We start from the raw sequence: 14,697 nt of genomic DNA on the forward strand, positions 1-14,697 counted from the left end.
ACCGTAGCTTGTCTACGCTTTTTCCAGGTGAACTAATAAATTCATGAAAATAACCCTGTACAGGCTGGAACTGGGTCAGCGTACATTAATCCCAGTAACCTGCTGAAAAAAGTTCCTGTTACAAAACCCAGGAAAAAATAAATCTTTACTGCAAAGCAAGCAGCAAATAAAGCAAGAGGCACCTGTGCCTCTTCCTTTCTCCAAGTCCCAGTGCCTATGTATGTGTCCTCTGTTGCAGACAGGCCAGCCTTCTCTCCCTCAGTGGCAGTCAGAGCATCTGCCCCCTTTTCTGTTGACTTGGGGTCCTGCTGATCCCATGACATGGTTGTATACAGTGTATTGCTCTGAAATAGATGTAACTTGCCATCTAATTTGTGGCATGCTGCATGCTTTATCAAAATTAGAATGCAACATGCTTTTTTGCTACTTTGAGGGGCATGTGACTTGATACAAAACACTGCAGCCCCCTCTCACATTTTGCTTATGAGTAATTTTGAGTCCCTGGTGCTCTCCCTGCCATGGAGTTCTTGGAAAGAGTTGAAACTGTTTCTAATCTGATTTCTAATCATGCATATTGAACTATGTTGGGGTTCAAATAAGAATATTACCTGTAGTAAGATACACAGAATATAGGCATGAGAATATTCCATGAGTCATGAATCCAAAGTTCCACAGGACACTTCCCAAATCAACATAATCTTCCTGAGAGCTGGATTTTGCATTGCTCTTTCTTAGCTAGCTAAAAGATTTTTGCAAGTGGACGGAGTCAACTCCTCACTGAGTATACACCTGAGGAGACGCCTAGGTGTTGTTTATTCCAGAAAGTATATGACTAGGCAGAGCTAAAGGAATATTCAATTGAGGGAACATGTCAGAACACCATGAGTCTCCTCCCTTGATGACAACTGAGAGGAATGAAAGCACCTTCTGGTCCCAGTGGCAATGAAAAAGATAAGAGCACGTTATCCCTCCCTCTCCAACCATGGGGATGAATCAAAAATAAGAATTCATCTTCATCTCTTCCTCTCATGACCATGTAGGATGGAAGAAGAAGAGAAGGCTCCAACCTCCCTCCCTTGGTCACCTGGGGTGGAGATGGAAGAAGAGAGGCCCTGGTACCACAGCAACCAGTTAAGATCCTGAATCCAATCTGTCAGATGGAAATTTGGGGACCCAAACATCTCTTCAAGTTAAATTAGCAATCAAGTCTTTCACTTTTCAGTGCTGTATTTTCATTTAACTGCATTGCTATCTGATAAGTAGGGGTAAACACACCAGCTTACATTGCCTAATAATGATTTTTTTAAAAAAGCAGCTAAAATCCATACTATGGCATTTCCTCAGGATTAGGATAAAAAAAATGTTTAAGCAGGAAGTAGAGCTGAAGAGCCCTGACTATGAATTTGCTTTAAACTGTGAAATGTTGAGTTTCTATAGTAGTAAAAAGAGCATGGACTATCCAAATATTCTTGATAGACTTTTAAAGCCTAAGGCCTGCATGCACAAAAGGAACTAGGCATTGTGATGATCAGGACTTAGATGACCAAATACCTATTTTCTCTTGCTTTGTGAATGGGACTTAGGTGGGAGATAGGCTCCCAGGTGCCGAGACAGAGACAGCAGTGTGAATGTTCAAAAGCAAAAACATAAGTGCCTAGGGAACTTTTACAACAAAAACTTAGATGCTGAGTAAGTTTAGGCACCTACAGGGTTCAGTGAGAGGTTTGTGAATGGCAGTGGTCCCAAAGCTGGAACTTGGTGCCTAAAACAGGGACGTAGGTGCCTCACTTCTTTTGAGCGTTCAGGCCTAACTGATTTACTGTCAGAGTGACACCTGTGAATAAATAAGAATTGCAAGATAATATACTGAGTCTGGAAGAAGATTTCCAGAATAAAAGTATAAGAATAGCCTTAGGAATCCCTTGGTGCTTGAAGTATCCATTCCTGATTGCCTTCAAGATGGCCATTAGTGCCAAAATAAAGATTTTTTGGTTAATAGGTAATGAAAATTTAAACACAGGGATAAACCAAAAGAGAAATCTTGAAACTGAACTGCTTTGAATTTTAGGATGTGAGGAGAGTTTTGGATTCAAATCTCCAGACCAAAACCTGCCATCTAGTTTTGTGTCTGGTTTGCAGACGGAAGGGAAAGGATCTACATTCTGGTTTCAGATCATATGTGGCCAAAGTCTTGTGGGAAGTGCACATGAGAGTTTTACGTTGCTGAATGCAGCCTTAAAGCTTTAGTCTTGATTTACTTTCAGCCCCAAGACCGAGCCTAAACCTAATCTAGGTCCACACATGACTTTTTTTTCTGTGCCAGATCCTCAGCTAGTATAAATTGGCATAACATCACTGAGTTCGGCGGCGTTCTGTGATGGGGAGTCTGCACCTTAAAGGCAATAGTGGCTAGTGGTCAGCCTACCCTGCCACATGGCATGGTCCTGTAAGGGTTTGAAAGGACCCATATAAAAGCTGAAGAGGGATATGGATTGAGACCAAAGTCCCAGGGATGGGGTGCTTGGGAGGAAACCCTATCACTGTATCTTTAAGGGTGCAGAGAAGGTGGAAAAGGCTCCTGTCTCACACAACCAATTGGGAATGAGCTGAGAGATGGAGAGTAGCATATGTACTACTTACTTCCTCATAACAAGGCAGGTAGCAGTAGGAGATGGTTGTCAGACCTGCTGGGAGTGAGGACTAAGTGGTACCAGCTGAGGGGGAAGCTGGCTTAGGCACTGCAGCTGGTTAAAGTATACACTACTCCTGGAGGTGAGCTGGGGATTCCTGGTTTAAGAGAGCAACAATAACTCCCTGTTTTATCCAGGCTCCCATGAAGCAGTCCTGGGGTCTGGTGTTCTGTAAGAGGAACAGTGAACTGTGAGTTGAGCTCAGGACGTTGTAAATATTTTTTGTTTGTTAATCTAGTACTACTGTTGAAGGAAATGTTTATTTTGGGACTCTGAGTACCCTGGATGGGGATTGAACTTCAGAGAGGCCTGGCTAGAGGACTAGGCCACTGAAGACCGGATAAAGGCTCCTAAGAGGAGATAATGACCAAGGGAAAGGCCCAACAACCCCACACTTAGTCACAAGGGTGTGCTGTCTGGTGAGTAATTCCTGAACGTATGGGGCTTGCTTTGGGGTGAGACCCCATGCCATATCAGTTTACATTATCTAAGGATATGGGCTTCTGTATTATATTTAAGAATGGACAAAGATTTCATGTATGGCCATTATGGATTCAGAGGTGACTTGGGACCCATTTTCCAAAATGGTGGCTGTGCCCAATATTACTATCTATTTTGTCTTCCTGTTTCTTTTGACCACATTTAGGGTAGCTTACTTATATTGTTGCACTGATCAGGCAGCTGAGTGATAGCAGCCTCTTGGGTGCTGCACATTTGTGGCAGAGAACTGACTTTGCTGATTCACCACCCTTTCATCTGGCTATTGTAGCAAGCAGTATGTTATCCACAAAATTCCTGGCTGCTGTTGGTGAGATGGAAAGGACAAAATCAAACCAATTTACCCACTATTTGAAACTCTCTGTGGCTGATGACCCACTTGCAGAATATGTACAAGTATGGCTAGGAAGTGGGGAGCTACTTGAGAGGAGCATAAAACATAACTTTTCTACTCACTGCCCTACCTACATAGTTACAGGTGGTGATTACCATGTTTATGTTCTCAAATTTCCCATTAACTGTAAGTTCTCTGTATGGCCAGGAAACTAGCAGGGGAGGGGGAGGAGAGAGAGGGGTGGTAAGTGGAAGTGGTTGTCAGAGTTTTCATAAGCACTCACAGCTCTATATTTTAATTTTTTTCCTAAGGAACTTAAACTTAGTTATTATTTCAGAACCTAAATCTTACTACTTTGTTTCCTGGAAAGGTTTTCATATTTGAGTTGTTTAACTATACTTTGTATGTCACACTGAGACTTATTTGGGTGATTAAAATGGGTAAATTTGCTGCATTATCTATTGTAGCATTTTATGACTAACTGTTTCTAAGATAGCTCACAATTTATTTTACACATGGGCTAACATAGGAATATAAGGCACTAATGTCATGGCTAGCTGCTAAACTGAAAACATTTGAAAAAGTAAATGCTGAAATTTAGGGAAATGTAAAAGGACTGCTGCAGTAAATTCATCTGTCTATATATTGTGGGAAACTAGTTCTTTCTGTGAATGCTGCCTGTGCAGTATTTATAAGATCTAAGCAACTTTTAGTCTACAAAAGACAATGTCAGCTGCTGAGATCTATCAACATAATGTAGGCTACTCCAAACAGATAGGGATTGGATCATTGCAAGAATTTAAAACACCCTAGGCAGAGTTTGAAGCCAGAGGGGTCCATCTCCCAAGATTAAACATTTTCAAGGTCAGAACTCCAATTAAGATGGTAGAACTGTCTAACCCTTGACAGGACTGAAGTTGCTCTTGTCACTTCAGTGACCTTCCTGGTGTATGTATAAGTAGCATTACTTCTGGGAATAAATAATTTATGACAAAGAAAGTTAATAAAATGCATATTGTTGAAGTATTATATAAATGTGGGCTATGAGAACTTCCATTAAAGGGTTTAACCTAACAGGCTCTCACAATATCTGAAGATATGTGATTAGTGGAGCTAGCAGGTTGTTAGCCAGTTCTTAAGAGCAGGTATGGAAGGATAATCCAGTCCATTGCCAGATTGAAACCTAATGTCAAAAGCAAACCAGAACGATTTACACTATGGAAACCAACTCCTTGGCAACAAGAATACCCTCAACTCTTCTGGGGTTACCTATCTGCTGAATGTGTCCAAGACCAGGGTCAGATACAAAATTGTTGGGTGGGGGCATGACATCAAGTCAAAATGCAAAGCCCATGGATGCAGATGTTCTAGGTGTATTTTAAAGTTGTTTGACATCCTTTGAGGAAAACAGTAATTGATACATATTGTGAATAAAATAGATTGAGGAAACATTGAGAATGAATCTCTGGGACACTGATTTCTTCAAGATTAACAAATACACTTTAAATCCCAAACACTACAAACCACTCAGCAGAACTGACAAGAATACCATGCATTTATTTAGCACCTTTCATCCAGAAGGATCTCAAAGTATTCTATGACTGATTCTGAAGTCATTCGCTTGCTTGAATTTTTTGGACTAGATCTTCAGCTAGGTGTAAATTGGTATAACTCACTTAACTAAAGTAGAACTACAACAGCTGAAGATCATGCCCTTAATATTCTGGTGGCTGTGGGTCATAGGTTTTTTTTTTTTTTTTTTAAAGCCTCTGAAAGCTGTGGCCAAACTCTCATATGTAGCAAACTATTGTCTCGCCTGATGGTATCTCTTTTGCTAGTTTGAGTGATTAGTCATTTTGTGTCACGTGCCCCTTTAGAAGGTTTCCCCATGGCTCTTACAAGTTTTCAGCAACCAAGAAAATAACTAAAGTCTGACAAACTTTACTTATTTCATGGAATAAAATGAAAGGGATATCTAAGCAGCTGTTGTGAATGTAGGAGGCAAAACTGTGAGCCAGGTTTTGCATACATGCTTTGTTTTGTGTCAAACTTTCAAAATGCAGATTTTAGAATTTAGATCTGCTTTTGGTATGGTTCACAAAATATCTTGGTTTTTAATCTGAGTTTTTCGGTTCCTATTTTCCATATTTTAATAGAAATAGCCATCTGAGGAATTAGTCTACACTGGGTAAATAAGTGAAACTGAATGAGCAGATCTTAGTTCTCAAGTTTATCCCTTTAAGTTAATTCTGGGAAATCTGCAGGAAAATAATTGCTTGCCAAGATAGGTGCTGATCTTAGGAGGAGCTATGCCTCACAACTTTCACTGATGTCAATAGAAGCTGAAGGCATTTATTAGCTCTGGTCCCAAGCCTGCAATCAGTTACCCACATGCTTAACTTCACTCATGTGAGTGTTTTCATTGCTAAAGTCAAGCACATCCAAAACTGTAGGATGGGAATCAATAATATATACTGACAGCAAGGTCCTAGATCAAATTTAATGATCTCGTTACAAATCTAGGGACAACTTAATTTGCAATCTGCTTCTTAAATGCAAGGAGAAGCTTGTCTGACTCTATGACTAATGATCAAATTATGATAGAAATGCTTCATACCTATTCCTGTACCAAGTAGAGTATAACAGAAACATCTTCAAAAGGCACACAGTATTCTTCTTGGGAGGCTTTTTGCATACCACATAGTGTGTCTCTCTCAAAATTAAGGGTAAAAGCAGGGAGGCTGAGGGGGCATGTTACATGGCAAAGAACCGCAGTCACTTTTTTTCAAACAATGAACAAGGAAGCTTATTTTAATAAAGAACACAGTACTATCCCTGAACTCCCTAAGTGCACGTAATTTTAGAGCAATAAAATCATGGTACTCAACGGCCTCGCGGCCTGATATTTTGTTACTCTTTTTTGCCTCTGCCCACCTGATTATTCCTGTGCTAATGACATAAACACTAAAGGTATTCAGTCTAGCTATTACAACAGTCAAATGCTTCGCACAAGTTTAAGCCAATTATCAAGATGGGTCACTTCTATTTACCACTTCTCTGGTTCCTGTATGATCTCATTTTAACATACATTTTGGTACTGGCCTCTAACTTATAATACTATCTTCTTTCTGCCATTCAACGGTACCATACAGCATAGTTGGAAAAACCTTTTCAAAGAAATAAAGTGGCCCATAAGATAAGGCAGTGCTACTGGCATAATGTAGCATAAAATTAATGCTCTTAAATTAGAAGTTGTTGCCTTTTCATAGGCTATGTTCAGCTCAACACAAGACATGAGTTCTAGAAAAACAACAAATTCAATCTTAGTTAGCAATAACCTAGCTAAAGGTCAATCTGTCAGTGTTTCATCCTCTAATATAGTGTGGTTGGATGTAAGCAGAGTCAGGATGAGCTCCACCCTGACATCTGGTGGCGAGGTGTGGCAAATTGTGGAAGAGAACTTCGGGGGCTGATCTCATTTGCATAGGCACACCCACCCTGCCTAGAATGAGGCCATAGCTACCCAAATGGTCTCTCTGTCTGTTGTGGGATCCCCAGTATCTCTGTTATTGGGGCAGGAAGAATAAATTGTTGTTACCCTGATTATGGGAATCAGGGACAGTGGAACTGTACTTGGCCTTTTGTTATGATGGAGGGACTCGCCATCAACTAAGTAGCACTCGCTAGGCAAGGGACATGGGTTCCAAAACTCTGAATTGAGAGAGGCTGTAGACAGGTATTAGTACCTGGTGGTGTGGGTCCCTTTGTGAGGGCCTGAAACATCAATTGCACCTCTGTCTCTCTCCACTGTGGAATGTCAGAGCTAATTTTGGGTCTATTAAGAGTCTAGCTACAGGTGCTGAGCTGAATTCACTTTGGCCTTGTGGTGCACCAGTACTAAGGCTCCCACTACTACAAGCTGAAATCACTGAGCACTGTGTCAAGTAGTGGGGAGCCTGAAGATCTAGAGCACAGCGGAGCCGTTTGTGAATGGGCTGGTGGAGCAGTTCACGGGACAGCGGGAGCTGCTTGTGTGAAGCAGAGCAGTTTGTGGGACAGCTGGTGGAGCGGAGCAGAGTGAAGCCCTGTGGGGCAGTCAGCTTCAGGTCATATAAGGTGCCCCTTACCTCTTCCCACCCCCCCATGCACATTTTTACCCAGACTGGGGAGTAACACTCTGCAGATGAACTTTTGAACTCTGGGGCTGGACTTTTGGGGTTGTTGGACTTTTTGGACTTTGGGTGATTTTTTGGATTGCTGGACTCGAGACGTTTGGGTTCTGGGACTCAAAAACCCGAGAGAAAGGACCTGGCCCAATTTGCTGGGGTGGGTCTTTGCTCATGGTTTGGTTGATGAACCCTAGTTGTGGTGTTTTCCCAATTTAATGCTGATGTCGTTTGCCTCATGTTATTAAAGATTCTCTGCTACACCGAGACTCTGTGCTTGAGAGAGGGGAAGTTTTGCCTCTTTGAGGCATCCAGGGGTGTGTGTAAGATTTTCCCAGGTCACTGGGTGGGGGCTCGAGCCAGTTTTGTATTTGCTTTGATGAGAGGGAACTCCTGTGTACTGCTATCAACTCAGCTTGGCAGAAGGGTTATATATAAATATCCTGTTTTGTAAGAAACTTTAACTTTGAGGTGGAGATGAACAAGCAAGACTCTTAAACTTACTTCTAGAGGATATTTTTTGAATACTTTTTATCCCCAGTAGGCCAAGTACTGCTTTTAAGTCTGCTGGTGTATTGGCTTCTGTGGGACTGAACTGGTGTAAATGAGAGAAGGGTTTGTAAGCTGCTTGAGTAATGCTTGTAGAAAACATCATAGAAGATGGTAGTATGAGCAAATCCAGCTGAACAACTTGAGTTTTCTCTAGAAATACAACAAGTAATGGTCTCCTTGCCTAGGAGAAGGCGGCAGCAGCAGCAAGTGAGACAGAAAAGTGAGCAAAAACAACAAGGAATCCTTGTGGCACCTTAGGCCTGGTCTACACTACAAGGTTAGGTCAAATTTAGCCGCATTACATCTATTTTATAATGAATGCATCTACACAACCAACCTCATTCCGCTGACCTAAAGGGCTCTTAAAATTGACTGCTGTACTCCTCCCTGTCGAGGGGAGTAGAGCTAAAATCGACCTTCCTGGGTCAGTTTTGGGGTAGTGTAGACACAGCACTGTGCAATTCGATGATATTGGCCTCCGGGAGCTATCCCAGAGTGCTCCAATGCGATCACTCTGGCTGGCACTTTCAACTCTGATACAGTAGCCAGGTACACAGGAAAAGCATCAGGAACTTTTGAATTTCATTTCCTGTTTGGTCAGCATGGCGAGCTCAGCAGAAGAGGTGACCAGGCAGTCCCAGAATTGCAAATGAGCTCCAGCATGGAGTGAACGGGAGACACTGGATCTGATTGCTGTATGGGGAGAAGAATCTGTGCAGGCAAAACTCTGATCCAGCAGAGGAAATGCTGATAAATATGCCAAAATTGCACAGGGCATGGTGGAGAGATGCTACACCAGGAATGTACAGCAGTGCCACATGGAAATTAAGGAGCTCAGGCAAGCCTACCAAAAGACAAAGGAGGCAAATGGTTGCTCTGGGTGAGAACCCCAGACATGCTACTTCTATGATCAGCTGCATGATATTCTAAGGGAGGACCCTACCAGTACCCCCAAACTCTCTGTGGACACCTGCAAGGTGGCAGCCTCAGGCAACATGGATGGGGATTTTGTGGATGAGGAAGACGAGGAGGAGAAGGCACAGCAGGCAAGCGGAGAATCCATTCTCCCCGGCAGCCAGGACCTTTTCATCACCCTGGAGCCAAAACCCTCCCAGGGCCTATTGTTCCCATACCCTGAGGGCAGAGAAGGCACCTCTGGTGAGTGCACATTTGTAACAACACTACAGGGGTTAAAAGCAATTGTGCTTCATGTTTGATTAGTCCTGAACAATTGGGATGCATTCACAGCCAGTACAGCTAATGGAAAAGTCTGTTCACGTGTCTGGGGATGGAGTGGGAATCCTCCAGGGACATCTCCATGAAACTCTCCTCGAGGTACTCTGAAAGCCTTTGCAGAAGGTTTCTGGGGAGGGCTGCCTTATTTCGTCCTCAACAGTAGGACACTTTACCATGCTAAGCCAGTAGCAAGTGGTCTGGAATCATTGCAGCACAAAACATGGCAGCAAATAGTCCTGGGTTTTGGTCGCATTCATGCAACATTCATTCTTTATCTTTCTGTGTCAGCCTCAGGAGAGTGATATCATTCATGATCACCCGGTTGAAATAGGGGAAGTTTTGTAAGGGAACAGTAATACCCTCTATTTGGTGATCCCTGACACACTAGACCCCGGGCATGCTGGGCTGTTTGCACTTGGCTAAAAGGGATCATCCCAGAGAATAGCCATGCTGCGGGGGATAGGTGTGCTGCACATCTGCACCAAAGCCACAGCCCCTCTTTTTAAAGGGCAAACACAACCAGCATTGGTTGCTATGGGAAAGAAGGGTGCTGCAGTTTGAAACCATTCCCACATGTTATGAATGCGGAAGAAGCAAACCCCAAGTACCCTTTTGCTTACCATTGCTGCCTGCAAACTGAATTCTGTTGCCGAGCCATGTATGATGTGTCACCATACTGGCAGGTGCTCAATATAAAAGGCAAAAAGCATATGTTTTAGATACAAGGTTGCAGTCTGCTGTGAATTGCTTGATTCATTGTGAAAGAGTCTCCCTTTTGTCCTCAGAAATATATCTTTCCCCACCCCCCTGCAGCTGCAAATGTTTCTATGCTCCCCGCATCAACTCCATCCATGACATTATCGCAGATTAGAAGGCAAAAAAACCACACTCACGATGCCATGTTTTCAGAGCTCCTGCAATCCTCCCGCACTGATAGAGCACAGCTGAATGCATGGAGGCATTCAGAGGCCAGGAAAGCATACAGTGAGTGTGACTGTAACATGCAGAAGGAGATGCTGAGGCTAATGGGGGAGCAAACAGACATGATGAGGCATCTGGTGGAGTTTGAGGAAAGGCAACTAGAGTACAGACCCCTGCTGTAGCCACTGTGTAACTGCCTGCCCTCCTCCCCAAGTTCCATATCCTCCTCACTCAGATGCCCAAGAACACAGGGCAGGGAGGCTCTGGGCACCCAGCCACTCCACTCCAGGGGACAGAGCAACAGAAGGCTGTCATTCAAACAGCTTGGCTTATTGTAGCCACACTACAAATCAATGTGACCTTGTCCTGCCCTCCTCCCCTACCCCACCCCGTTATCAAACCCTTTGTATACCCAGGCTTCCTTTTACTAGTGATCTCAAGGTTGGTTGGTTGGTTTTAATAAATAAAGAATGAATGGATTCAGAACACTAGGGACTTTATTTCCTGTGCCAGCTGTGGTTGAAGGGGGAGAGGGAGATTGGCTTACAGGGAAGTACATTCACCAAAGGGGGTGGCTTTGCATCAAGGACAAATACATACAACTGTCACACCATTGCCTGGTCAGTCATGAAACTCTTTTTCAAAGCCTCTTTGATGCGCAGCGCACCTTGGTGTGCTCTTCTAATTGCCCTGGTGTCTGACTGTTCAAAATTGGCTGCCAGGCAATCTGCCTCAACCTCCCACCCCACCATAAACATTTTCCCCTTACTCTCACACATATTATGGAGCACACAGCAAGTAACAATTACAATGGGAATATTGCTTTCGCTGAGGTCTAATCTACTCAGCAAACATTTGTAACGACACTACAGGGGTTTTAAATGCTCAAAGGCACATTCTACTACCATTCTGCACTTGCTCAGCCTATAGTTGAACTGCTCCTTACTGCTGTCCAGGCTGCCTGTGTACAGCTTCATGAGCCATGGAAGCAAGGGGTAGGCTGGGTCCCCAAGGCTAACTATTGCCATTTCAACATCCCCAATGGTAATTTTCCGGTCTGAGAAGAAAATCCCTTCTTGTAGCTTTCCGAACAGCCAGGCATTACGAAAGATGCGAGCGTCATGCATCTTTCCCGACCATCCCATGCTGATATCAGTGAAACAGTCCTTGTGATCCACCAGTGCTTGCAACACCACTGAGAAATACCCCTTGCGGTTTATGTACTCTTTGGCAAGGTGATCCACTGTCAAGATAGGGATATGCATTCTGTCTATCGCTCCAACATGCCCCAATGCTGCCATGATATCCCAATTGCCACATTCCATGCTTTCAGGAATGTGTGTGTCCATGTCCTCCTCACAATCTTCCTCGTGCTGGTGGCTCCTAGCTAGGCTCTGCACATACTGCAGGATAATGCACAAGGTGTTTGCAATGCTCACAAAAGCAATGTACAGCTGAGCAGGCTCCAGGCTTGTTGGGTTATGGCATCTGCATGGATAACCCAGGAAAAAAAGGCGCAAAATGATTGTTTGCCGTTGCTTTCAAGGAGGGAGGGAGGGAGGAAGGGGAGACTGACGACGTACCCAAAACCACCCATGACAACATTTTTGCCCTATCAGGTGTTGGGGCAAACCCAGAATACCAGTGGGCAGCAGGGACTGTGGGATAGCTACCCACAGTGCACCACTCCGTGAGTCAATGCTAGCCACGGTATTGAGGCCGCACTCTGCCGACCTAAAGCACTCAGTGGGGACGTACATGCTTGACTGTATAAAATCGGTTGCTAAAAATCAACTTCTATAAAATTGACCTAATTTCATAGTGTAGACATGCCCTCAAAGACTAAAAATGTATTTAGGCATAAGCTTTCATAGACTATAACCAGACCCTTCAGTGGCTGTTGGGTGATATGTATATTCAGTTAGTACACTGAGTGCTTCAGGCAAATCCAAACTTAAAGGAAACACAAACTAATCTCTCAGCTACTCCTAGTGTTGGTCTTCCATGTTCCAAAGATGTTTGGCCTTTTAACTTTCAGCATGAAAAGAATTACTCTAATGATAAGAATTCTACACTTTAAAAATGTATCCTTAATCCTCCGAGCTCATCTTCTGATTGTAGTGATCCTGGCAAAGTCTTTGACCTTAACACTTGAATGTTATAAGGTCACCCGAGCTGCTCCTCCTAGGTTGTAGCCAGAGCTGGCAGAAAACAGGTACATATACTTATCAAAAATTACTTGGCTAACTTTTTCAACAATGTTTTACAATATTAGTTCACTTCAGTGCATGGAGAGGAACCCCATTTTCTCAAACGCCAACTTTTTTTTCTAGGGGAAAAAGCTTTTCAGAAGATGTTCTTGACCGCCCTTCCCCTCTCCCCAATTTTTCTCACTTGAATCCCTCCCTTTCATTTTACTTCTCTGCCTCCACTGGAGAGTGGGGTTGATGAAAGGAAAATCCCCAAGGGCAAAGGGAGTGTTCAGTGTGACTATTGTAACACCCTGCGCTGTGCTAAGTTGTTGCCTGTCTGTGACAGGCGTCGGTCGGTCCCCTGAGCCCCTAGGGGCGATGGAGAGCAATGGTCTCCATGGCAGGCCTCGGCCCCACCTCCCGGGCGTTGGGGAATTAGCAGGAAGGGGTGCCGACCAGAGTCCGTAGCGCGCCCCTCAGGCAGGGGAGCGCTGGCCAGAGTCCGTAGCGCACCCCTCCGGCAGGGGAGCGCCGGGGTAGGGGAACGCAGGCCCACCCAACTCCACTGCATTCCAGCCCAGGGCCCTAACAGTGGTGGGAGGCGAAGGTCCCGCCGCTGGGTCAGCGGGGCAATCCGCACCCGCTGACCAAACACACCCACCCCACGGTGTAGTTGGGCCCCTGGGCTACTTCCTACCCAGTCTCTCTCAGGCGGGCTGCTCCGGTCCCTCCATCTCCTCCGGGTAATCCGCTGCGGGCAGCTCCGATTCCTTCAGGTATTCCGCTGCGGGCCAGTCCCGATCCCCCTCTGTATCGGACTCACGCTGGCCCGGGCTGCAGTCGGGCCCCTCCAGGTCCTCTGGGTATTCAGCGGCCGGCAGCCCTGGTTGCCACAGGCCTTCCCCCCAGTCAGGCTCCTCCTTGCCCAGGGCTTCGCCTGGGTCAGCAGCAGGATCACGAGGGAGCAGCCTGTGTCTGTCTCCCTCCCTGGTGCTCTCCTCACTGGGCAGAGGGCCCTGCCCTTTGTACTTCCTGTCCCACCCTTCCCCTTCCTGGGATTGGCGGAAGTTTGGCCTGGCCCCGCTCACTCACGCTCAGAGGGTGGCTCTTTACCCTCTGGTTCGGAGGGGAGCCACCCTGGCTCCCTACACTGCCCCATTTTATTACAGCATGATGGTCAGTCTGACTGTGATCCAGAAGAATGCTTTCTATAAGAAGCATACAGTGTAATTTGGGGGGCCATTGTATTTCATTTGTTAGGCTATTACAGACGTATTGTACAGGGCATCTTCACAAGTGTGCAACAGTGAGGGGAGGGTATAAGGAGACATTTCTGTTAGCCTTTGAATCGCCACTAGGAACGGTTGAAAACAGTCTTTGTGCTCTAGAGTTCCCTAGCTAGCAGCTTCCACCTCACACTTGCCTGCAGAACTGACAGTGCTTTAATGGGAATATGCACTTGCACCCTTCTAAAAGGATGCATGGAGACTGTTCCCCCCCCGCCCCCCGGATTTCTCAGACATTGCTCTGCTGAGATGGTACACGCTTTCTCTGAAGGCCTGTGCTTTAAAGCCACAGACCAAGCCCATAAATTAAAACAACAACAACAAAAAAACTCACACAGCCTCATGAATAGAGCAGGCTCCATTCCTCCATTAGCACAGCCATAAACTGAAAACTTACACTTAGCAAAGCATGGTTAGTGTTTAAGCATCACATCCCCCCAACCTTCCACAACACATGCAGCTATTTTCTTGACAAAATGTATTTTTGTGGACACTGAATGTTCATCTTGTAAAGTGCATCATTTCTACTTGTACCCAGAACCCCTTTGCAATACTAAGTCATCTGTGCTGATATCTGATTTTTTTTTTCATTCTGCATTTCACAGACAGCAATTTGAGCATCACATCCCTTATGTAATACATGAAATTTATGTACTTTGTAATGAATCTTAGATTATGAGATTTTCAGCCCCAATCTACCAGACTTTTTTCCTAAAGGGGGCACCCATATCTGGGGGAGGGGTGGATGCAGGGATTGACGGTGAAGAAATTGCTGTTTTGCAGTATTTTGAGCTGTCACGAGTACATTTTGAAAAACACTTG

The sequence above is a fragment of the Lepidochelys kempii genome, chromosome 5, assembly GCF_965140285.1.
Source record: "Lepidochelys kempii isolate rLepKem1 chromosome 5, rLepKem1.hap1, whole genome shotgun sequence".
Classification (NCBI taxonomy): domain Eukaryota; kingdom Metazoa; phylum Chordata; order Testudines; family Cheloniidae; genus Lepidochelys; species Lepidochelys kempii.